General features: G+C 45.0%; 1 protein-coding gene across 7 annotated transcripts in view; it reads right to left on the bottom strand.

The window, feature by feature from the left end:
* The window catches only part of LOC139056301 (uncharacterized), a 447952-nt gene that overhangs the window by 5934 nt on the left and 415047 nt on the right, over positions 1-26971 (bottom strand). The gene's annotated exons all lie outside the window — the stretch shown is intronic.

Genomic DNA, 26971 nt, shown 5'->3' on the forward strand with positions numbered 1-26971 from the left:
CCATTATTTAATTAACCCGGTTCATTCCTCCTTAGTAAGGGAGAAAAATACTAGCTCTTTTGTGCAGCACCTAGGAAATCCTATCTGGTTTAGGAACTTAGGCGCTATGGGGTCCCGAGTAAAAGAAAATTAAACTTGAATTCTGTGGTTAACGAACCGATGACCGCAGCAGAGGGTCAAGGATTGTGTTTACGAATTGGTGGATTTTAGGGCAAAGGCACGGAGGACACTTCGGAAGGGCGAGTGGATATAGTTTGATATGGCGCTTATTGAAAGGCGTGCCTAAAGCTTCCTCTTAAAACGTACATACTTTTAAAAAACCTGTGATAAAAATAACTGTTATCTGCTTAGTCCTTGCAGGTGGCCAGCGCAAGTAAAGGTTCAAAATATGGCCAAGACCCGAATGCGCCCGCGTTACTGGTTAACGTGGACGAAAGCTGGAATCAGGACGCAATCGCTGTGGCCAGTAGCGCTTTGTGAACAAATGTCTGACTGACCTCGTGTTTTGAGTACCTTTTATTTTCATGTTGCCAACACATACGCACACAAAGTTATATTAAGGTAGCTAACTGAATTTGAGCAAAAACATAATCTGCTAATCGACATTCAGTATGGTTTCCGTAAGGGGATGGGCACTCAACTCGCTTTGCTAGCATAAGAAACACATACTACAGCATTTGGAGGAAGGCAAACTTGTTCTGGGCATCTGCATTGACCTATCAAAGGCATTTGATTGCATTAATAGCAATATTCTAATTTAAAAACTTGAACGCTATAACTTTCTTGGCAATGTCGCATCTCTTATACATTGTTATCTACAATACCGCCGACAAATAGTGGTCATAAATGGCTATCACCCAGATGCACTACCTATCTCCTCAGGCGTCCCACAGGGCAGCATTCTAGGGTTTTATAGTTTGATATGTATGTGAATGACATTGTTAAATTTAATAAAAGTGTGAAATTTATCATGCACGCTGACGACACCAGCATATTGATATGTGGTAAAGGTATTGGTGACCTTGTCGATGACGCTAATTTCACGTTAGAAAAATTAGATGAATGGGCACGCAGGAATAGCCCCCTGATAAATGAGAATAAAACAAAAGCTGTAATATTTCGAACTGAAAAGAAACATATATCAATCAGCAAACTCAACTCTCAATAGATGCAACACCTATTGAAATTACTTCCAGTATTGAAACATTAGGTGTCACTTTTCATGAACATATGTCATGGGATGCTCATGTGGATAGCCCGGCAATTAAACTTGCGCAAGTAATAGGTTGAACATACAGAATTCGCCATATACTTCCACCGAAAATTATGATGTTAATGTATAATTCACTGTTTTCCAGCAGAATAAACTACTGCCATCTGATATGGTCTGACACAACGCAGGGAAACTTAAACAGGCTTTATAGGTTGCAGAAAAAGTTCCTTAGAATTGTTGAGGGCTTGCCCTATTACTCTCACACACAGCATCTTTTTGGCAAGTACAACGTAATCCCAGTTGCTCAATTGTTCGACTACATCTTAGGCAAAGCATATAAACACGAAAAAGTAAATAATAGCTCCTTTTTACAACGTTTAGCTAACCTACAGGAAAACACTTCTGCCCGCCTGACACGTAACACTATGCCCTGGAAAGTGAGAACTTATAAAACAACGTATGGTCTACAGACACTACATAACAAATTACCCAGGTTACTTAATAGTATCAATAACGAACACGTTAAACTTGAAGATATAACATTAAAAAAACTTCGACAGCACTTTAACAAATTCTAGGCCGTTAACTTCGTTAACTTTTCGGTTCTGCAAACCAGGTTTTTCTGTACCCTGTTATTCCTAACAGTGTATATGGTGAGGTAATGTTTCCGTCTTCCCTTCTCTCAATTCACAATGTGTGTTTTATCTGTTTTGCTTCTCCTTTACCATAATTGTACATGTATACTGTTATTTCTTGCGGATAAGTGAAACTGCATTTATGTTGTTTCTTTTGTGACTCCTCAGTCGTTGATTGTATTGTTTTATTACATGAGTGAACTTGTAATTTGTATTTCTATCTTGCCTTATTTCATCGCAATTTCTGTACGTTACGTTGTACGCTTGGGAAGTGTAATTTCAAACGTGACCATGTATTATATTTCTTTTCTTTTGTCATTATGTAACTTCTCCGTGTATGGGGGGCCTACAGCTCTGTCAAGCTGTCATTCGTGACAGCATTTACTGCAGGTCTCCCGTGTCGTGTACTTTATGGGATACCATTAAAAACATTGTTATTATTATTATTATTATTATTACTATTATTATTATTATTATCATTATTATTATTGTTGTTGTTAGAACGGTCACAAGTGGTTGTCTTGGATAAAACGATAAATGCAAGTAGTGAACTTCCACTGAAAGCCGGAGTTCCTCAAGGTTCCATTTTATCACCTCTACTTTTCAATATATTCAATAATGATTTATCTCAGGTTGTTTAAAAATGTTCGATATTTCAATACGCTGACGACACTGTATTGCTGTCAAAACATCTTTCGTACAACATGGCCATCTCGAATCTTCAGAATAATGTGGACAAGACAATGGCTTGGTTCGCTGATAACTGTCTAAAGATTAACGCCTTACAAACCCAACTCGTTTGCTTCAGATCCCCTTTAAAGCTAACCGTAATCGATGCACCGATTTTCCTGCACAGTCAGAACTGTCATCCCTGTCGATGCGTGCCGGTTGACTACGTAAACTCGGTAAAATACCTGGGAGTATTCTTCGACAGCGATATGTCGTGACATAGTCAACTATGAGTCGTTGCTAGTCAACTAGGAGCGCTGCGTGGTTATTCTTTCACATTAAATCTATCGTTCCACTTCAAGTAAAAAAAAAGAACTATTGCACATGCCTTGGTCTACAGCACTCTTCGATATGGGATTACTGTTTTTGCTTTCTGCCCCAACCGATGGCAAAACCGTGTTGATTCTTTGTTTAAAAACATACTAAAAAACATAGCCTACAACACTCCATCAATCACAAATGATAACATCTTCTCAGCGCTTGGCCTTCCATGCTTCGGGACTCTGCTTACGCAAATTGTGGTGCTAAGGTATTTCTGGTTCAGTGATTTTAAAATATGTTACACAGCCACCCGAAGCCTTCGTAGTACTGTTCGCTTTATAGTTCCGCGATCCTCAACGAGATATGGTGAAGCTAGGCGTTGTGTTTATGTGCCGAAATTTCTGAACGACTTGCCAAATGAGGCATTCTCCATTACGTCAAAAAAGACATTAAAAACATGATTTATTCACTGTAACATGGTTGCTTCAACATTTATAACAAATGCTGTTCATCATTTAAAAAAAAATGTACATCTTGCCGTCTTGGTGTCGATAATTGATTCTTGCTATACGTTTTGCTTCTTGTTCGTCTTATGCTTCACAACTGTTAGTCCTCCTGCATCATCTTGCCAGGGGTCTATGGTAAAGTAAATATTGCAAGCTCGTCCCCTGATTTGCCGGGCCAAGTCCCTAAAGCCACTTGTGGCTTTGACAGGCCCGTTTCTTGTATTCTGTATTCCTTCGTGCAATAAAGATTATTATTATTATTATTATTATTATTATTATTATTATTATTATTATTATTATTATTATTATTATACATAGGTAATTATCAGGATGTGACAGGGATTGTGAACACTCGCTACTACAACCCTTCTCTCGTTCGTCTACGTAAGTGCACCTACGGAAACAGTCACCACCCACGGATTACCGTGGCGACAGAAAATTTAAACTGCACGTAATACTGATTTTACTTCATGTTAGCATTTGAAATTCACAGTTGAATGAATTGTATGAATTTTGCAGAAACATGCCAATGCATTCTGGACCGAACGAATGTTTATTGATTATGCAAAAGAGGTGAGGCGTGCAGACAGGACATATGAGAAGTGGACAACACGAACGCCGACTATCAGTGGAAGGGAGCACTGAGGCGAAGAAAGAAAGAAGACGCAAAACTCATGTGGGCAAGCGCTGGAATGGTATCACCACGTGTCAGTCGGGTACATGTGCCGGTCTGCGTGAGAGACCGGCACATGGTACGCCTCTTATGGTAGAGGCATGGCATATCTATAATGGTGGAAGTGCGTGCGTGAGTCAATCTTCGATTATTTTACATAAGGAAGAGATTAAGTGCCTTAACAGTTATCTCTCACGTAGACCGGCACATGTATACCCGACTGACACGTGGTGATACCGTTGCAGAGCTTCCGCACATGAGTTTTGTGTCTTCTTTCTTTTTCGCCTCAGTGCTCCCTTCAGTTGATAGTCGGCGTTCGTGTTGTTCACTTCTCTTGTGTCCTGTCTGCATGCCTCACCTCTTTTTTGCATAATGAATCCTTACCAACTAGCCCACCTTTCTGTCGTTCGAATACTTAGATCTAGGCTTCATTTGTGCCGTAGCAGTTCTAATGCATCGCCCAGCGGCAACCTCGGCACTCTCCACAGCTTGTACAGGTGGCAATGGTGACAATAATCCGCACACGATACTTGACTTGCTACAGTGCATACCTCAAAAGCTGGCTTCGCCACAGTTATGTTGCCTGTGAGGAGAAGCAGAATTCACTAATTTCCGTATTTAGCCGTGGGCTGTCTACGTGCAGTTAAAGCACATGATTTGTGCAATCATAAATATTACCGTAGCTACTCTAATGGTCCTTGTTAATGAATGAATGAATGAATGAATGAATGAATGAATGAATGAATGAATGAATGAATGAATAGACAGCGAAATGAATAAGATTATAAATGCAGGGAAGTGGTCTAGTGAAGGTTAGTTTAGAAGAATCAACAAAACGACAAAGCGCAGGCGCTATGCCACATTGATTGAGCTTACACTTCAGTGTGCCAGTTTGCCAAGAAGCTGTGATAATGTCTAGCGCGTTCACTGGGATACTTCCCCTAATAGAAAAGCAAAGGCCGAGAATTCACAAAGAATGGCTATAGTCGAAAAAGTGTTTACGGGCAATCAAGTTCTCATCCTCCGAGCGCACATGAGCTGACTACTTCCGAAAGCCAAGGACGGGCCCGATTGGCTACCCTACACTGGAGGAGGGCAAACGCGAAGAATAGATAAGGAGAGAAAAGAAAAAGAATAGTCAGTCATTCACAGTCAGTCGGAGAGGAATTTAGACAGTCACAAGCGTTCATACAATCCAGTATCCTTCACGAAGTGCAGAAGGGCATTTGTGGCCTTTTGCATGCAGGAATGCATAGGCCATGGTGCAAGACTCTTTTCTTCCGAGATCGCGCTATAATTTAGCAGGGTGGAAAGCAAGAGAAGTTCTCATAAGAAATGCATTGTTCTGTCCGCTAGTGCAAACCTGGAAAACTTGAGAAGAAACCTTATGTTAGGAAGGATACAAGGTTTCAAGATTTCACAACACCCGCTTGCAATGTTGCGGGTTGCACCAATCGCCACCTCCCCGCAGAAAACTGTGCAGTCCTTTGTTTCCTCGTTTCGATGCAAACAACGTTCCGCTCCCGTCGTTTGCATTCAAGAGGGAAAAGCGACAGCAAGACAGTCTGCTGACAAGGGACTTGATTTACAAGCTCCGTTCTCCGAATTGTCTGTGCGGCGTCAAGGTCCTCCACACTCCAAACGGCTCTCATTCAAGCAGAAACCGACGCGGTTCCGCGAATCTTCAATTTATGCGCATTCTTCCAATACGAAACCCCGTGAGAGTGCATTCGAGGAAGGTCTGCTTTGCGGCTGCAGACTGTGTTTATGTGGCAGCGCGAGAAAAGCGCGAGAAATCGAAAAAAATACTGAGCTTCTTTTCCTCCACGAAACAGTCTGGTCGTCGCCTGTTCTTCGTTTACCAGTTTTTTTCTTTCGCGTGATACTGAAAACAGTGTTCCACTCGCTTCGATGCCAATTGTTCTGACAATAAAAGTGAGTGCTAGCCACTTTTGCGTCGGCCGCAAATCAAGAATAATCTGTTGGATAATAACAAAGTGGACGTGCAAAAGAGGCTTTCTGCGCACAAAGCAGGTTCGTATATAACCTTTGGGGCGGGGGCGGCGGGTAATTAATTGCAATTGACGCAAGAACCGTATGTAAAGACACACTCCGTATTGACAGGGGTGGTTTTCTAGCGCGATGAATATTGGAGCTGAGCAACATGAGGTAAGCATGTCATGAAAGACAATGGCTCTAATTATATCCAGGAAATTTTACCGCCAAGGAAATAGAAATAAACACAAAGTTTAGTTAGTACGCCTGCAACACCCGTTTCGTGACGCCCGTTGCTAGTAAATTGTGGGCGCCATCGAACTGCTGCATTTGCATATTTGCCCGCGTATTCTTTGGGCTTACCTTGTACGCCTTTTCGACGAAGAAGCGCACGCCAAAAGGCGCTAAAGCAGTTTGGGTGTCTTATTGCAATTTGCTGACGCCGTCCCATAGGGGTGCTGCGGAAATGGCGTGATATCTTAAAAGATGATGAACATACCTTTGGGTCGGTGCTTGATAACGCTTTCCAAAAAGAAAAAGACATATACAGCCCAAGGAAGATTTAAAAACCTCGTTGTCGCAACCGAGCTCTGTTCATGAGCACCCGCTTTCCCCAGTTCGCGCTCTCTCCTTCATTCTAGTACACCGGCACCCTGTCAAATCAGACGCTGGACACGTGAACCTCATGATGAGAGATGCAAATGAGAGAAAGGCAGGGAGGTTAACCAGACTTAATACCTCCGGTTTGCTACCCTGCACTAGGGGAAGGGAAAGGGGAAAAATTGCAGAGAATAGCGCTAACCTTTTCTCCTTCCCCACAAGAACAAAAATAAAAGTGTGAGAAAAAAATATGAAAAGGGACGAAATGGCGTCTTATAGTCTTTCCAATAGGCCACGATGAGCGTTGATTATGGTGACGAGAAAATCGCAAACATCTCGTACTGAAAACTATGCACAAATTGTTGAAGGTGACTGTCTAAATAAGCCTCATGCACCTCATGCGGGCCGCAGAAACTAAATGGATACACTAGCAATACCTCGGAAGTATACTAGTACTGCTGACGTCAATTGCGGTGTTTAATGATTGCGACACAAACCATCGGTGACCCGTTTTAGTAGACGGCGTAATAGCGTCATGACTTCGGTGGCGCTGCGGCTGCGGTCGCGTGTGATAACGATGAAGGAGGAGGAGGAGGAGGAGAAGGAAGAAAGAAGAGAGAATTCAAGGACGTTAATCAGAAATGCGACACCGCCAAACGCCCAGACAACACGCCCCAAACCAAACAACACGCCCATACTGCCACGTTAGCATGAGCAAAACACCATGGTGACAGCAGAATTTTGACACAATAGGGAAATAACGAAAGACAGCTATTCGCCTTAAATTTTTTGTTACGGAGCTCTTTATGGCACTAGGATTTCAGCGTTGTCAATTTTCAGTCAGGTCTTCAGAGTATGTTGGATTTGAGCCAAAATATATTGGCATTATTGCATTGGAGTTAACTCCACAAATATTTTTGAGTTAAATGTCTGGTACAGCAAACAAATTATTTACCAAATTCGCGTACTTTACATTTGCAGCAAGTTTTGAAGAAACATTGCTTCAGGAGTCGCACTGAAAACCAGACCAGTTGACTAAAGTCACAATGCATATTACAGACGTCCTGCAAATAGCTGTACGATGGCTTTTCCACTCATCTCATTTGTTCATTTATGTTCGTCCATTAGTTCTCCTGCCAGTGTAACACTAAGCGCCATATAGTCATGATAATTCGCTGATGTTGGTTTCATTCAAAGCCAATTCAAACAGAAGTGAAAGAAAGAGACAAAGAGAGAGGGGTTCTCTTTAAGAGTGATGTACTCAGGAAACATGTCATTGAAACAGCAATTATACGGACGCTAAAGGCGCGTTCCAGCCGCCATCATATTATTATACCACGGCCGCTAGAGCAAAACGTTTTGATCGAGTGGCCGCTATTGACGGCATATGCGCGACCACGCACATATGACCACGCACACGAATACAAGTGAAGTCACCGGCCACGCTCCCTGCTGTCGGAGTCATGGCAGCGTCTTGGTTCGCGCGTTGCGCGCTGACACACACACACACACACACACACACACACACACACACACACACACACACACACACACACACACACACACACACACACACACACACACACACACACACACACACACACACACACACACACACACACACACACACACACACACGCACACGCACGCACGCACGCGCACAAGCGCGCACGCACGACGAATGAATATATATATATATATATATATATATATATATATATATATATATATATATATATATATATATATCACATGCAGAACTGATCACGGGAGAACAAAAATTTATCCGCTGCCGAGAAAAATGGCCACCACTTTCAAACTTTATGCGCTATACCATCAGGCCTCATTGCCACTATTACCCGAGAACCGAGGTGACACAGTAACATAACAACGTTTCCCACCCCCAAAGCATAATCACGCGGCAGTGATGGAGAATGGGGGATGACTTCGAAATTCTCGAGTTGTTGCATAATACCGACCGCTAGCATAGACACACCCTCCTTCTCCCTCCCCCTCCCTCTCCCCCCTCCCCCCGGTATCGGCCCGAATAACTCATCGAACGTTCTCGTCTCTTTTCTTTGCCGGCAGGCAAATAAATGCGCGTGCGAGGGAGGCAAGGATAGCTTTACCACCAGCAAAGTGATTGCATGAAACGCCTATGCCAGAATTATTCGTGGCGAGAATGAAGATACACACAAAGCTGTGGGACCTGAGCTAAATCCGAAGGTTTTCCAGAGCGTTCTTTTGAAAAGAACAGACAATGTGTGTGTGAGCGAGAGAAATCTTTTTTTTTCTTTCTTTCTGCTTTTGTTTTCTTTCCTTTTTGCTATACGCTGTGCTCATTCATTGCCGCTTCAAACTTCTACAACGCTCTCTTATACCTTTTATCTGTGTCCATTTTATGCCCTGAAGTGAAAGCACAGGCCGACGTAATTCCGTAATTCTTGTTCGTCCCAGTTATCAGGCTCCTTCCTTGGAGATTTATGTATCGTTGCATCAGTTCTCAAATCACCGGTGCTGGCTGTAATTTAGGTGACGAGATCCGTATACTTGGTTCGTGGCTCCGAGGACTCGAGCTTTGGAGCCTTGCCCGTAAGGGCCCTGATGTAATGCGGCACTTTACGCATGGTCTTTCCAAAGGGAATCGTCTCTTGACGGGCCATGTCATTCATGGCGCTTTAGTCGGAACTTCATCCGCAGGGGGTTGTATGACGCTTTCGTCGTTTTATCTGCTTTAAGCAACCTCTGGAATCTGAATGGTCATTGATGTGTGCACTGTGCCGTGAAGCCATTGAAAAAGTCAACCGTGCGTCTTCCTAAATTTTTAACTTCATTTTTTTTAATGTAGTGCCAAGAAGACTACGTACGAAGAGACGAATCTTCTGGCAACTACATTGGTGTTACAGAAGTTATGAATCATATGTAGGTCTTTAATGACCTGAGTTATATGTTACAGAGAAAATGAGGCATCATTTGTGTGGAATATTACATCTCCGCGAGCTTCGGAGTAATCATTACGACGACGCGGTGCACAGAATTCAATTCCATGATCGCAGTGCGCGAAGATTGTCGACAGCATTCTTTTAAAACAAGGTTTTAACACAAGTCTGCAGTGTAGACTGCATAGAGAATTTGTCGGCATTGTTTTTCTGGCAGCTATGTAACGTCTCACTTAATATCTTTAAGTCCACAACTTTGCGCACCGGCATTGAAATGATTTCGCCTACTGTGACGGTATTCTCGGGCGATCACGTTTGGAGATGCTTTTACTTTCGCGAGGTTTCACGAAACCAGAGCCGGAAACGTAGGCGTCTACGAGCGACAACGTTCTTGGCACACTTTCTTAGCATCCGTTGGCACAGTACCCGAACCCTATGGCCCGTAGACACCGAACGCGTCTGGTGGTAGTCTCGCGAAATCTCGCGAAAGGTACTGTGTCACTGAGAGTGATTGCACCAGAATACCGCCTGTGATCTGCGCTTGACGGTGCGCTTGGATGTCCAGACGACGAATACAACTGGCCATCGCACATGTCATCATTACGATGTCAAATTGGCGATATTTTCTGGCATAGGGCACACCGGAATCGAGAGAAAAAGGAGAAGGTATGGCGGTCAGCAGAACGAGGCGACGCGAGGCGTTGTGCTTAAGTAACTCAGACTGATCTGTAGGGGTTGGTGTGCGAAACTGGCAAGTTGCTTCCTCAGGAAGACGTATAGCCGATTTTAGTTGGGGTAGCAGTTGAAAACATCAAACTGGTTTAGGGCTCAGCTCTTACGCGTCCATTCCTGTGGAGAGCGTCGGCGTAACCGAGCGAACGAGCACAGCGGTAGATCAAAGCGAACGCGGAGTGCAGCGGGGGATGAAAGACGATGATAGCGATGAGTGTGCTAGGAGGAAAGAGGATGAGGAGGGTGTGGCGGAAGCATGAGGCGGAAAGTGGAGGAGGAGGGCATGGCGAAAGGGTGAGATGAAAAACGTAATGCGGCGACGTTCGCTACGAGATGGCGCCAGAGTAGCGCGCGTCGTCTGGTAGGTCTGTCGGCGGCGGCTGCTGTGAATCGCGCCCACGCGTCACACCCGCGCTGGCTCTCGCGATCTCCAGAATAGCGAGGCAGTGGCGCCACAGTTCGCACCGTTCGCAACGTACCGCACGTGACATACTGTTCACGCCAGCCAATATATCGCGAAATGAAAACACGTGTAGAGCTGGGTTCAAATCTCGCATTAGGGAGTATCGTAATCGTCAGTGAAGTTTTGCCGTGTTCGTTTTTCCGTTTGTTTAGCGTTTCTATTACGGTACGAACTCATGTGCTGTTGAAAGCTGCACGTGCTAACCACTGCGCTATCAAGTTTAGTTATTTGTTCGGGGTTTGAATGGAGGCATCTCTGCGGCTATTTCGGGGGCCACAACAGGACGACAACAAGGACGGCGCCGGGTGCTTGAAGCATGAGCCCCCCCTCAACAGGTACTCTAAATTTGAATGTATCGCAAGGAAGGAGTTGTTCTGAAGACGATGACTGACATCCTGTATTGTAGCCTGCAGCTGTCGCTATACATGAGTTCAAAGCAGAAGGAATCGATGAAGTGTGCCGAATATTTTTTATCGGAGAACAAAGAAGTGAACATGTGGGATCGTTCAGCGTTTTACGCCGCGTTGTCTGGAGTTTCCCCTGCAACAAACAGACATACACACGCAGTAACGTGCTGTGTCGCGTGAAATAATTGTCTCCTCGGAGTAGTCTGCTGGCGTCTCGTGCGAGAACATTGGGGGAAAGTACCCTTTAGAGTCAAGGGCTGCCACGAATTTCCGTTTAACCCGACCGAAGTAAAAAAAAAGAGGAAAGCAGCCGTGAAGGCAAATGAGTTGTCTTTATTTTCTATAGTTCGCAATGCTGAGTCAGCGTCCTTCTGCACGGCCCGTGGGATTGTATTCTCGAGTTTACTCGGCGCAAGAGCAGGTTCCATCGCATGACATAGTGCGATAGCGCTCGTGTGGAAAATCAATTTCAAGAACCGCTGACCCGTCACGGACATGCAACAAGATGTTATGAAACAAATTAGACGCTGTCTTTTTTTCCAATGCCTGCTTATAATTTCCCTTCATCCGCGAGCAACTCTTAAAGAATGCCGCTATTTGTCAGTGCTTTGTGCAATAAGGAATGTGCCACGTACATAACGGGTCTCTGGAGACCCCAATGGGTCACCGCGCATGGAGTGCTTCAAGCTTATTTTTCTTGGTTCTCAGCTCTTAGGAACAACGTTAATTTTTAAGCGTATAATAAAGCAGAGAACGAAAAATTGAAGAACCTCTGAGTAAAGTAACCTGCAAACATAATTAAGGCCCAGAGAAGGTTCGACGGCTACTATGGTTTTGCGCAATTAGGTTTTTTGTTGTTGTTTGCTTGTTCTTGAGTATTTTAAACATACTACAGACGGCTTGAACACTTTGGTAGATTGCAGTGAGCGCAAGAGAAATGTACTAGCTGTGGGCGTACTGTGCGCATGACATGTTCTTTAATTGTTCAGCTGAATGAAACTATCTATGGCGTCGAACTTTTGTTTTTTTCCAGGTCTAAAGAACAATTTGTGACTGTTGTTTAAAACGAAGGCTTACAGTGAGACCAATGCCAAAATGCAGGTTTACTGGCAAAAATGAAAAAAGTGTTTATGCTACGGAGTTGCAGGCTTTTTAGCTTCAAACTTTTTTTGAGTTTTATTACAAGGATGTAAATTGTCATGAAATATTAGCATTTTTGGTAACATTTTTCTTTGCTTGTATTGCGGTAAGCAAGGAAGCTTCTAACGTTCATTAGGATATGTTTTTTGCCGCAAGTTAGAACACATACGAAAGGAAGACACAACGGCTGTGTTCTAACTTGCGGCAAAAAACATGTCTTTTAGCAAGCACCAACTAGGCCAACAAGCAAATATGTCGCAACATGCTTCATTAGAATGCAGCTTCCTTTCTTTTTTTCACTGTTACACAGCCATTGAGTTTTGTTCCGATTGGTTACTATATACAGGTATCCATGAGTTTGAAGACCGGCCGTCAGCCTGACGATCAAGCTGGATACTGAAGTTAATATCGACCGCCATGTTTACGGATGTGATGACTGTTTCTTCTTCTAACTGGTGTTTTTTACTATTATTATCGAGTCATGTCTATCAGATCTTGTTAACGAATGTTCCTGTGTCGTGCGCGAACATGTTAAGAAAAATGAAAGACCATTATAATACATTTACTTAGTTGGCACACATCGAATAGGTGTTAGAAGCCTCAAGAAATTCCAGAAACTGCGTCCCGTTGACTGCATGTGCAGTGATATATAACAGTGACAGCAGCCAATCAAGTGCTGTTGAAAGCGCTCACCGTTCACCATTCTTTGTAATACAGACCTGTCCAAGGACCTGCATTCCAGAGCGTCATCTGGTAGAGCCAGGACTGGGAAGACACGTTTGACGCCGCCCTCTTTCTGCTCTAATTTCTGTATTTCACGCCATGGAGCAAAGTGGAGGGCTTCAGGAAAAGCACGAAATAGATAACGCAATGTATATCTTCTAGACTTATCTGAATAATGCAAACCACAGAATGGACGTAACGCTCGTAAAGAGCAAGAAAAATAACGGAAACATAAGGGGTTGATTTCGACCTAAGTAACGGTGATGTGAAGACAACGAATAATGAAGCCAAGAAAAGCGCAGGCTTTTTAAAAGAACGATATGAACCAACGAATGCGAGATCTAGTCCTAAGGAATACTAATGATGACAGCAGCGCTGACATTTCTAGGGAAAGTTAAGCACGTGCGTAGGTGACCTTCCCTACATACATACATACATACATACATACATACATACATACATACATACATACATACATACATACATACATACATACATACATACATACATACATACATACATACATACATACATACATACATACATACATACATACATACATACATACATACATACATACATACATACATACATACATACATACATACATACATACATACATACATACATACATACATACATACATACATAACATGCTTGAGTATGGACAGCGGTCGCGGTATGGCGCAATTAATGGAGCACCACATAGTTCACCGGAGGCTGTGGGTTCGGTTGACACCGGCTGCAAAGCAGTCTTCTATTATGTCTTTTTTCTTTAATGAAGAGTATTGCCAATTCATTCTTCATATTCTTTAATTATCGCATCCGTTGAAATAAAGATATGGTTAGGGTCTATTACGCTTTTTTTTTTGGCTTCACGTCATTTTCACTTGATGCAAGTGAGGTTCTATTGCTGTTATTGCACAGGGGATTGAATATTAACATTGTAAATTCCAAATACAGCGCAGGAAATACACATACAAGTAAAGAAGACACGAAAGTGGAGGAAGCAATGATGGAAGGGACCACCCATCTTTAGTGAAGTTCGAATCACACGCGAGTGAACGAGGTGGATTACGTAGGATCCCAAGTTGTGCCGGCAACGACAAAAGCCTTGTTCTGCCGCTCACTACAACCTAGTTTGACTCAGAAGGCCGCACAAAGAGGCCGCCACACTCCCACAAATATCCCCGACAGAGGTGCGTGGTGCAACGTTAGTGACAATGCGGAGCGTCCGCCTTTTATGGCGCTTGTGTAGTGTCCCTCCCGTACGAGTCTTTAGTTTTGCTGTAAACCTTCGAAAAAAAGCAGCATAACTTCCTTACCAAACTTCGCCAAGCTGTATTTTATTTTCCACGTTGGAATGCAATATAGCTTGAGAGGTTCACTGATGATAAATAGGATGTCATGCGTCGTGGCAACTAGCCCAACGCATATTGTGCGTCTGTAACGGCGATGCCAGGCCTGTCCTCGATTTAGATTAGCTTTATTTGTCCATTACAAAAGCTCCGTTCGCGCTAAACGTCGATGTTCTGGCGCCAAGGAACACTAATTCATTCCGCCTTACTTAACGTTTATACTTAATCTCTCTTTAAAGCTACTTGAACATTTGCGCCACATCGCACTCTTCCTAAATGGCGCACGCCAATGGGAGTCTTCAGAGTCCAAGCATAAAGCACGTTCAGAGGAATTGCGCAAGTTCGGAAGAGGCCCAGCAGCTGCCTCCATAAGGCAGCATAGAAGCGCTGAGAGGATCCTCCACACGTATGGCGAAATGACTTCCACGTGCCGGGAACAAGAGGCGAGGCGGCGGACAATTTGGCGCGCCGAAGCTTTACAAACGATGGCGCCGTTTGTCTTGGTGCCGCAGGGAGGCTGCCCCATTGTTTCTAAGTAGACAGTGCGAAGCCCTAGCAAGAACGGCGCGCACACAGAAACGTCGGGCGGCTCGGGACCCAGCCACGAGCAGCGAAGTGATTAGGCTCGCCCGGCCTTTTTCGATGATAAGAAAGCGAGAGGTGCCCGATGCTTCCGGCTTCCGAGGATCCGCGCAAATGGAGGGACCGTTCACCGATTTCCTCATCACGTGTTCCCACGTCGAGAGTCGTGTCGTAGGGGGCCTGCACTAAAGATCATGTTTGCAATGCGGAGAGGTATTTTGTCAGTACGGTTCTATACTTTATGTAGGTATATGTTCGAATCGCGTATAGTTCTTTTACCGTGTTAATAGAAATGGATGCGGTAATGTTCACAAAAGCTCGAACGTTTTTGCTCGTCCGCAGTCTTGCGTGTAATATTATTAGAGAGTTTTTTAGCTTGTCTGTCCTTTTCGGAATACCAGAATGCCGGAGAGGTAAACGTGAATGGTCTAGCGTGCATCCAGCGGTCGGGCTGGTAGCGCTACCTGGTAGCGCAGAGATGAAGCGGAGAACACACAAAACTATTATTGCAGACCAACCATATTCTGATTAGTTACTGCTGTAAAGTGTCAGCAGCGGCTTAATCGTTGACAACCAGCCGTCCTTTCATTTTTATTCGAAGAGAACACGCATGAAACATGACAACGTGTATACCTTCGTTGTGGTAGAACCAAGTGTCACAAGATGTCAATAACCAGCATTCTCGCGGCAGGTCACGTTTCCAATATCCCTGTATTCCGTGAAAATTGATGAGTTTACAGACAGACTAAAACCCTCTATTTCTGAATTGTGAACATGGCTCCCGTGTGGTGCCGAAATGTATTTTTCTTTAATTTTTTGTCGTTCTCATTTTTACGAGGATAAATCCCGGCGTTGTCTTGATTTCGCTGTCTTTCGAGCAATATCTTTAAAGGAAAGCACGAATCAAAATTCACTGTGTCATTCTTGAAGATATGCGTCACGTGATACGCTGTTAAATGTTATTCATATTTCTGACATAGAATGGAATGCTCAGCTTCATAAACTATACATGGAAGACGTCATAGAAGCGTTCATAGAAAGCCTTCTGGACGCCATTTTGTGCCCTCAACAGTCGCGTATTGTAGTATGTGGTTTTCATGCAGGATATCTTATTTAAATCATTTATATACCGGAAAAGAAAGAACTGCAAGGCCTACAATACCTAGTCCCGCGCAGTTATGTATGAGGTGGCGCACTTATGTTCTGTATACTGCGGACCGAACTTGAACTAAGCTGTCCGTTTGGACCTATACCATCCATTTAGTACGTGAAGGATTCTTGCGACAATAGATGAACACTACGAAGTGTATACAGTCAGTGCCACGGACAGATGGCAAATAAACTCTTCGTTGCAACTTTGCATTTGCTACTTCCATTGCTTATTTATTTATTTATTTATTTTTATGATATTATTTATTTATTTAGTATTGCTGCTTAACATAAAGAAATGGAGTGGTCAAAGCACTCTCTGCCTCAATATCTCAACAGCATGCGTTGTATAACAGAACAGCAGAATAGAGAAGCCTGTAGCCGAGAATCTACGCGGCTCGGTGAGAGTTTGGATACGTCTCTGCAGGTGTCACGGCTCGTCTCCTAATTTGAGGGCACCGGGCATCATTGTACACTGCGAGACGACTAGGAACAAAAAATATATATATGCAAGAGCAAGAAACTGAGGCTTTGGCGTACAGCGTCGTACATGGCAGCGAATGCGAGGCGAGATCGCTCACTGGGGTGTGGAGGAGGCGGAGTGAGAGAAGGTGTGGACCAGAGCACTTTCTCTGGGACCCTATTTTTTACTTCGACCCCTCGCATTGATTTCATCCCATCAATTGGCACGAGGTCAGAGAGGAAAGGAGGAGGGGGGCGGGCACTGTGACAAGCTAGGCCCACAGTCGTTGCCGGGGAACGTAGCCTGAAGACGCGCCTGCGCTGATTACTTGGGCGGAGTGCCCTCTTGTGGACGTATAGTTTACTCGTAGAGATCACGCAAGGTCAAGTGGATTTCGAGCGGAGGAAAGGATACGAATGGCAGGCTTCTGAGACCGGCCATATGTGCGTCGTGAAAAAAGGGGAGTCGCGCCACCACACCCATCTTTCATATTGGCACAATGCTGATGCAGTATTTGATTGATACAATACAATGTGCAAGATTGTTTGGACTAAGCGTATAGAGTTGTCGATGGCGGCGTGGGCAGGCGTGGTTATAGCATGCGCAGTTGCTTGTTCCATGCAAAGTGGCTGCTGTCTGCCAGCTTCTGTTGTCCCGTTGACCGTATACTCCAACTTAACCTATAGGATTGCAGAAAATGTGGCTGTATCCGTCTTTACTCTCGCACTAGCGTTCTCGCCCGCAGTCCTAATGAACCTAGCCTACATATTGTTGCAGCGTTTCCCATTCGTCACCTTTAAGATGACTGTGCAAGCCATGCTTGTTTGGCCTTTGACGGAGGCGGGGCCAATCGAGCTGTGTCTTTCACGTCTTTCAGTTTTTCAGTCTTAAGTTTTCAGTCTTGCAGTTCGGCCAGCACAGGGGGCTCCCTTGCTAAAACCGTCACGTATTGAAAACGTGTTATACTATTACCTCTTACATCTTTACAACCGTACTACCCACGGGTCTCACTTTAGTATCGTTGCGTACAGGAAGGAGGACGTTGCCCGGTCTTGCATGAGTCGCGCGCACAGATGGCGCTGCTGTACGAGTCGCGCATGACTAAGTTGGAGCTGAATTTAGCTTCTCGCTCGGCGTTCAGAGAGGCACAGGTACTGCGCAGTACGTTTGTTGATTCGACCAGGAGTGGTCCCGTTTGAGAGAGCTCACTCTGCTCACTCGCAGAGAGAGAGAGAGAGAGCTCACCCGCTGGTGTAATCCGTCAGACTGAAACCTTAGCTTATTAGGAGTCATAAGGCCTACGAGTATGCCCTTCGTTGCAGAAATTTGAGTGTTGCTCGGCAATGGCGACCACGCGTTCGGCACGCAGGGTACAGAATGGGCATGAACCGTCTTGGGCAGCAAAGCAGGAAGCGAGGTAGACTGCAAGATTAGACCGTGGGACTCCCGCTGACAGTGGCTGTTTCGTAAGTTAAGCATGTAAGCTTTTCAATGCGTAAGTAAATGTCATTTGTGTATTTGGTAGCGTCATTTCTGAACGCTGGTGTCCATACGCCTTTAGCACCTAGAACAATATGTTGCACGTACCCTGCCTTATCACTTTACCTCCCCGTCCCCTCTTTCCCCAGCGTAGGGTAGCAAACCGGATCTTCCCCTCCTGTTAACCTGCCTGCCTTTCCCCTTTCCTCTATCTCTCTCTCTCTACCTCAACGCCGGCTGCGTCCCCTATGCAGCATAACCGATATATATTTTTCTCAGCTTACCCACCCAGTTGTTTCTTTTTCTGTGTGTGCGCCTAATCTTTGCAAGTAATCGTTAAAAAAAGAAAAAATCAAACCATCTCTTGCAACATGATTTAAAGAAATGAAATACCTCGCATTCTTCCGATCTTTATGCTACGCAAATGGCATGTGAAAGTGTGAACGCATATCTTGCCTTACAGTTGCCAGAAAAAAAATTAATTATATTTTTCTTTTCTGTTTTCGGCTGCCAGGAGGCTTGAACTAAAGCTTTCACCCAGGGAGCCTTTATTTATGCGCCAACGCAGCGCATGAGCCTCTTTGTGTATGAATGCTCTCTAGTTTTACATATGCGTTGTTTAAAGTAAACTTTAGTGGAGAAGCAGGATATGAGATCGGACTAGTAGGTGTTCCATCTTCTTCAAGAGCGCAAAGCGAGACAATCTTCGTGCCCCTTTTTTTACAGCCCTTTGTCTCGTTTTGCGCTGTTGAACTAGAATTTAGCTGATAGTCAGCTTTCTGCCTTGTTTCTTCCCTTTGTCTTAGTCTTTGGAGCTGTTTAATCATGTCCGAATAGGTCAGCGGATGTGCTGAGAGAAAGTTATGCAGTAGATTTTCACGCAATGAGAAACTCATGCAAAAAAGACAAGCTTCGAATCATTAACAGTCGAGAAAAGTACGAATTAATGAAGTATATAAATTACCTAGCTGATCTTAGTAACCGTTCAGGCTGGGTACGCCTCTATGTAAGTTATAATCAAACGGGATATTCCGTTCTATCACCCATTCTTGGGATAATAGTGGCAATGAGGTCTGATGGTGTAGCGCATAAAATGTGAAAGTGGTGGCCATTTTTCTTGGCAGTGAATAAATGTCTGTTCTTTCGAGATTAGTACTACAAGGGATTACCAAAAGCAATGGTAATCATATACAGGGCGTATATATATACTATAACCAATAAGAATGCTTACGGCTCAGGACGCAAAAAGTTTAGCCCTATTCACTTGTGCGTTTGAAGCGTCTCCCTGCCACAGCGATTAATGCAGAAATTGTCAACCGTCTCGAAGCTCGATCTGGAACTCGACTCCACTCAGAGCACACCGACGACATGTGTCTTCCTGGAATCGCTCCGACGACAAAATAAATCCGTAGCCAAAGATCACCGCGTAAATCTCGGCTTAGGCCAAGTGGCGGCCAAGCAGCGAATGGTGGAGCGAACAAACGCTGCCGAAGAGAAGAAAGCCAGCTCCGGCAAACCGCAATAGTCCGCGATACGGCAAAACTGCTCTAAAGAAAAGAAAAAAAGAAGACAACACAGCGCAGCAAGCTAATACGCTCGGTGTAGCGCACGGCGGGAAGGAATGCGACCGTAATACAGCAAAGCTCCTTGGGGACAGCGAAAGGACGGGAAAAAGAAAAGAAGGAACGCAGAATGGGAACAACGACCAAACTCGAGGAAACAAACTGATGCCAAATGCCCATTGCTCGTAGGAAAAAGAAAAAAAAAAGGCAGGAAAAAGCAAGAGCTTGGATCCTCCACTTGGCCAAATGAGAAAACCGCCGAGATGTCCCGGGCGTGAACCCCGAGGGGATCTGGGCCAAGAAAGTAATGCAGCGGCGACGACACCGTTGTCGCCTAGTGGCTCGGCTGGCGAAAGAAATGAAAAGAAGCGTCACGTAGAAGAAAGAAATCAAAGTAAGAGAAGAAAAATGGAAGAAATCAATGGAGGAATGAAGGAAGAAAGGAGGAAAGGAAGGAAGGATTATCTCTCTCTGTATGTTTAAAAAGGGTATGAATGTGAATGCTGTTGACCACAAATGTTTAAGTCTAGATGTCCCATTAAACGGCGAATCAGAACAAGCAGCGCTACTGTCTAAACTATCTTTCATGATTTGTTCGTAGACGGTCTGTCAGCCGCGCACTTTGAGAGTAGCGATGGTTTCTGCACCGGTCAGCCTCACTCACCTGACCGTTTCATATCTTTAGAAGCACTGTCGATGGCTGCCACTCATGGTTCGACAGAAAGTCGATGCTATCAATAAATGTGAAATAGAAGTAAATATTTGATCGCTTCCCATATCCCGATGCACTAAGCACTGCTACTCCATTCCACGATCACAAATAAGCCACGCATGTCTCAAAAGTAGCCAAGAAACACTATGCAAGATACTAAATTTCGATAGCGGAACCCGCTTTTCGAACCATCCACTGTGGTTATACGAAACATACTTGAACGATTACTGACATTGCATTTTGAAATCATAGAAAAGTGAAATAAGGTGCACGTAAGCGCATCGTTTTTAGTAGAGGAAACCGTGGACTCTTATTCGAAATTCATTCACACGTACAATCCGATAATATTGCGATACCTGATACTGACACAAAGGGTAGCCAGAAAGTAGCCGATGCATGTAAGAGCCGATATTCTCGCATAAGTAAGGGGCTCTAAATGCAGCCGATTTGGCGCACCGGGTGGCAAAATCGAGCAACCCTGATGCTTGAAGCGTTACCCGAAGCGTTACCCAAAGCGTTTACGGCACCGCCTGTCGTCGTACGTGTAATTGCGTCAGTGCCCCATCAATCAGGGCATGCTGTAATTGTGGTGTCACAGCGCACTGACGTGTGTGTGTCGTCATGAATTCTCGCTCGCTATAGGCTGCGCTTTCATGTCATTGTATCGGGATAGAAATGCTTTGTGCAAGTGGGTTTAGAAGTAATCAATCATGACAGTTGCAAAACTCCGTTTTGGATACTTCAACATCTTTGGGGACCATCCTTCGTATGCTAGCCGGCGGACACGTCTTCGGCAAGCAGCGCGGCAATATCTACTTGTGTATGCCGACTGCGATCACCGAGTAAACGTGCTACATAAGGCAATTTCGAGAAGCCACTGGTCGAGCGGCCCTTTTATGCATCTGAGCGTCTTCTTTATTAATTTTTTCCTCTATAACGCCGTGTTTGGCTTCAATAGCTTTCTTGGAAGCATTACATATTATCCAAGGAAGCGCGATCTTCCAAGACGCGTCAATTTATGTTTTGTTTTACTCCACCCGCGAAAACGTAGCAGACTTGACAAACTTTCATCCAATCAGCGTGCAGGATTATAAGAACAGAGCACTCTGGCGACCTTCGCAGCTTTAATGCATAATCTATTCTTCGATGACCGCGGTTCAACTCGCATTATATTGGAAACCAGGGTCTGAATTCGCAAACATTTTGACCGCAGCGTCGTTTTTTAACGATATATTCAAATTTTCAGAAAATGTTGAATCTCCGAACGGAAGCTTTTTCTTTTTTTGACTCCTCCCTTTCATTCCCCCTCCCTCTTGTGCAGCGTGGTTGAGGTATCTATCCTCTATACTGAGAGACAGTTACTGCGCTGCACTTTACCCCAATTTTTCCTCCACACGAATCTCCTTCAGCTTTCCTTTTTTTTGTGTGTGTGTGTAAGGCTTCCAGCTTGAATAGTTGTTGCGTCTATTACCAGAAATTCACGTAGAAGGGAACGATCAGAATTGAAGGACACAGAGATACTAAGTTTCTCCCGTTTACTTCAAAATTAGTATAGAATGTTGAATGGAATTGAAGTTGATGTATTAACCGAACGGAAAGGGTGGATTTAAAATGCTCAGAGGCCGGGTGAGCCCTAATTCTATTGCAAGTTCTCAGTGTCAGATTGAGGAAAGATGTAGAAAGAAATAATATACATTACGAAAAATTATGGCAATTATGATTAAGGGGTTCTCTTCCTAAAGAATATAAAACGGGAATTAATTCACATATTAGGTTCACTCTTTCCAAGGACGTGCGCAACGATCTTTCTCGTCTGAAGGCCGTAGCGGTATAGTTACGAGCCGAAAATATCTCTGCCAGAAGACGACTGACTGTCGATCCAAGCCAAAAAGAGAGCCATTGACTCTCTCTCTCTCTCATTCGCGAGAGTGCAGGGGGCACACGCAGACAAAGCACGTGATCAATATTCTTTTGCACGATACGCTGCTCACAGTCAGACAGCGAGCAAGAAGTGCATTTATTATCGCTGTAGTGGGGCGGTAAAAGTCGCCGTGGTTTTGTGTCGAACCAAACTCTGCGTCGGCTTGTTTTGGTTTAGGTGTAGATAGAGATCTCGCAAAGATAGCGTTGTCCATACCTGCACTTGGCGACGAACAAAACGCTCTCGGGGAGTGCCGAAGATTACGAAACGTAGGAAAATGCCCGAGAACAACAGCAGCTCTTATCAATGTGGCAAATAAGAATGATGACAAAGATTCATATAGTGAAAGTTCCATTTATGTACCGTCTTATCTTTAGGAGGAAATTAACTGCACAACTTCGCGGGTGACTGACTGGTATAGTCCGTGATTCGTTTGAATCTGTGGACAGCGCAAAGGTAGGCAAGTAAGAGTGCCAAAGCTCGTCTGCGTCTCATTAACATCCCTGTCCGCTTGTGCTCTGTTTACTTATTAAGTTGGCAGTATAAGTGTTGAACATGTTAGTATTACATAAAAAAACGTTCAGTCACCTTTAATGCTGAGCATTCTCCTCCCAGTCCAACCACTTTTTGGTGGACACGCCTATATCGTCGTTTACGTGTGTCGACCCTGGTAATAGTGCTGTCCAAAATTATGTGCCACAGCTAGGAGAATCTGGTTACGTGCACTGGGGCGACTAGATTTGTGCCAGTGTGCTTCTAGCTTGCTTTCAATCTCACATGTTGCATTACAAACATTCTCTCTTACTTAATATAAACATAAGCACTATACAACTTACAATCTCTGCGTAACCGTTCGCTACACCAAGTTACATTATTCGTGCAGCCATTCTCTACAAGTAATAAACACTACGCATTACGCAGACGTCAAATACGGGTAAGTCAGCCAATTTTCTTTTCTATCTCTTTGCTATGATGGAAAAATATTTTCCGGCTTTCATTATAACTCTCGCAGGCAGCTTTGCTACTCTCTGTCCGCTTTTGTATCGTTCTTACCAGTCACCATATCAATTGACCTCCTAAGCCTGCCCTGAAGAATACAGTTTGCAGCGATCAAATCTATGTCACCATACGCGTCGAGTGTAAGCGAAACACAGAGGATGACAGAAAAAATTACCGACGATTACGTTACTTCCTAATGCGAAATTTGAGCGCAGCAAATAAGCTGTTTCACCTTTTCGATAGATTGAGGCAAAGAAATCGAGCAACACATGTATGCGCTATCACAAATTTTTTTTTTATTTTTCACACGTATTCCTTTAACAAAGACTCCACTAACAGTTCTTGACAGTCATGAAGGAAGCTTTGTGGTCGGAGAAATAGACTGATATATGTTCGACTTGGTACACCAATGCTTGATTCTCAAAGACGAGATCTATACAAGTGCCTCGCGAGGATGAGCCTCCGCTTCGGCGGTGCGAACGGCAGGGTCTTCTCGGCGGCGGCGATGAGCTTCTGCTTCAGCCTCGCTTACTGCTGGTTGCTCTCGACGGCGGCGATGAGCCTCCACTTCGGCGGCGCGAACTGCAGGGTCTTCTCGGCGGCGGCGATGAGCTTCTGCTTCAGCCTCGCTTACTGCTGGTTGCTCTCGACGGCGGCGATGAGCCTCCGCTTCGGCGGCGCGAACGGCAGGGTCTTCTCGGCGGCGGCGCTTAGCCTCTGCTTCGGCGACGCGTACTCCTGGATCATCTCGACGGCGGCGACGGTAAGCTTCTGCTTCGGCGGCACGCACCTCTGGATTCTGACGGCGACGGCGCTGGGCCTCTGCTCTGGCAGCTCGTTTAGCAGCAGCAGCAGCAGCAGCAGCAGACGGAGGACTTCCATCGGTCGTCTCGCTCATGGCTCAGAAAGAACTGGCAGATAATTTCGCAGTGGCGAACGGCAGCGGCAATTTCGGCTCGGGCGGTGCACATATACAGATCCGCCGCCACCGATCTGGCTCTCTGATTGCCACCGCACAGGGGTTGCATTGGAGGAGGAGCGAAGAAAGGAATTAAGTTCGAGCCGGCGCTTTGACAACCGGAGACTCGCAGGAAGAGGTGGGAGGGGGGCGGCGTGTACACCCAGCGGCAAACGATGGGGGCAGAAGTGCGCGCAGCAAGCGGACAACACGATAAAGGGAGGAGGAAAGAGATAGCAGCGACTGACTGATGCCGCTGACGCCGATAGTGAGTCAACCCCAGCTGCGGAGTTGGTTTCAGGGACAACGCCGCCGATGCCGACACAAACAATATGATACCCTCGCTTCCGCAGCGCTAAGAACCAGGTCTAGCCGTGGGAAGGTGGTCACGTATTCGTCGACGTGCCGGGGCCTACGTGAAATAACCGGCGCGTCGGCAACTGAAGAGCACCCTATCCGCCACACAAGAACAGGGGGGGGGGGGGACCCTTTCCTCCTCTTTCTGCATGGCGGCGACGGTGTTCTATGCAGTCACGTTATCTTGACTATCTAGCGGCGTCAGCGGCATCCAGCGGTATCAGTCGGTCGCTGCTAGCGCTGGGGGGATGAAAGGGGGGCGGAGCTGGTTACGAGGCCGACGACAACGCCGACGACGACGCGAAACCCAGGAACGGACGCCAAAGAGCTGCGCTCTAAAACGTAGTTCTGTCGTCCTCTGTGTTTCGCTCGTGCTCACTGTGCATAATGCCATAGCAACTAGCTCACCAGTTTATCCTTTCGAATTGATGCACAATAGTCGTGATTTTCAGAAATATTTTGCTTATGTAGCGTGGCTCGATATATTACCGGCCGTGCTATACAGGAAGAGAGATATAGCGAATGCGCCTTTAATGGTATAAGAAGCATACATACAAGAGCCAGGTGACTTTCATGAAGTCTCCTTAAAGCGATAGGATGAACACTGCCTCCGGTAGCCATTGAAGGCACTTTTATACATAGAAAATATTGTGATTGCGTAGCCCGGTATAACACGGTCTCTCGTTCCGGAGCATTGCATGCGGTGTGATGCGTCTTTAGTGTGGTTTCTTTCTTTCTTTCTTTCTTTCTTTCTTTCTTTCTTTCTTTCTTTCTTTCTTTCTTTCTTTCTTGGGTGCGCAACGCACGTGCACACGCCATACATCTTGGTTCATAACATCGCACAAATTGCACAGCGGCGATTGTTTAAGTACGCTAACGTGACACGTTCAGAACTCCTCAAATGCCTAAATAGTAGCTGTAACATAAAAACGGAAAGCGAAGCATGAAAAGCACGTTTCAGGAACCTTAGCAGGATGGCTCCTTTCTTGCGCCCATTGCTCACACGTGACAAATACGGCATTTCTATCTGGTGATTCGATCAGTAAGGTGAAAATAGCTTGCAAAGAGAACAATGCGTTTTTTTTTTGTTTCTCGGAGACTAATGTATAATAGCCACTCCTTCACATGAGACCGTAAATGAAGAACATTGCAACGATAATTACTGGCCGAGTACTTTCCCTTTTACTCAACGGGTACCCACCCGCCGCTGTAGCTAAGTGGCTATAGGGCGCTGGCTCGTGGGACTCGGTCAGGCTCGGTCGAGGCCCCGGGCGGCCACATTTAGCTGGAGCCGAATTGAAAGAAACGCAAATTGCGAGAACGCTCGCGCATTTAGGTTTAGGTTCCCGTAAAATAATCCCAGGCGGTCAAAATTAATCCCGGGTCTCCCACTACGACGTGCCTCATAATCAGATCGTTCGTTATTCAGGCACGTAACACTCCCGAATCCAATTAATTTTCTTTTCTGAAACTCCTGTGCCTCACTGCCCTGCGCAAGTTATATATATAGTGCCTCGTCATTTCCGTGCAGGACAGTGAAACAAGGGCCACGTCAGCCAACCGTAGGAGACAACAAGAAGAAGGGCCTCTGCCATCTTACACACCTGTCATCGCCCTCCGCGCGACGCAACTGAACGGAAGCATCACGGAAGGATAAATGGAGCGCAATGGGCGTCACCTCCTCGCTTCTTTGGAACGTGCAGCTGGTTCTCTTTCCTGATTGCCTGCCACAAACCCTGCCCTCCACCTTACTGCACGGAATTGCCGGGAAGGAGAATACAGAGGGTGCCCCAAATATAATAAACCAAGATTTAAAGATATGCAAATGTCACGTAGACGGACGGAATCAAGGTAATGTTGTTTGCCGTCGCTTGGAGGTGCTCAGATTATGTTTTTTTTTTTTGCATGCCGCCTAATCACGTAATTAGTCTTAATTGATTGATCAACTTCTTAAATATTATAATTAGATGAAAAGTGTAAATGACAAAACTGTAGAGCGGCGTGAAAAACTCCCGATGCAGCTTTTTGTTGCGCAACACGTACTACATAAAGGTGTTTTTCCGAGCGTGAAAGAAGCCCGCGAATACACGCAAAGTGCCTCGAACCGCCAGTCGTGCGGCAACCTTGCGGCACAGTTAACCGAACACGGAGGCAACTGTTTTCCCCTTAATTAACCTGTTAAGTATCATGCCATCTTGCCGTGTGTGACCTCATTATTGACGTAATTACTTCCGCTTTCCACTTCCGGATTTCCAGGAATTTCGCAAAAAGTCGTGCTCACGTTGTAGGTTTGTAAAGCCTATGATATCGTGCATTGGTGTGCGGTTTTCAATGATTTCTAATTAATTCTAATTATTCCAGACACTTGAGTAACTCAACTTGTAGTAAACTTATGCTGTGATATCATACCTATTA

Source organism: Dermacentor albipictus, chromosome 2 (genome assembly GCF_038994185.2).
Source record: "Dermacentor albipictus isolate Rhodes 1998 colony chromosome 2, USDA_Dalb.pri_finalv2, whole genome shotgun sequence".
Classification (NCBI taxonomy): domain Eukaryota; kingdom Metazoa; phylum Arthropoda; class Arachnida; order Ixodida; family Ixodidae; genus Dermacentor; species Dermacentor albipictus.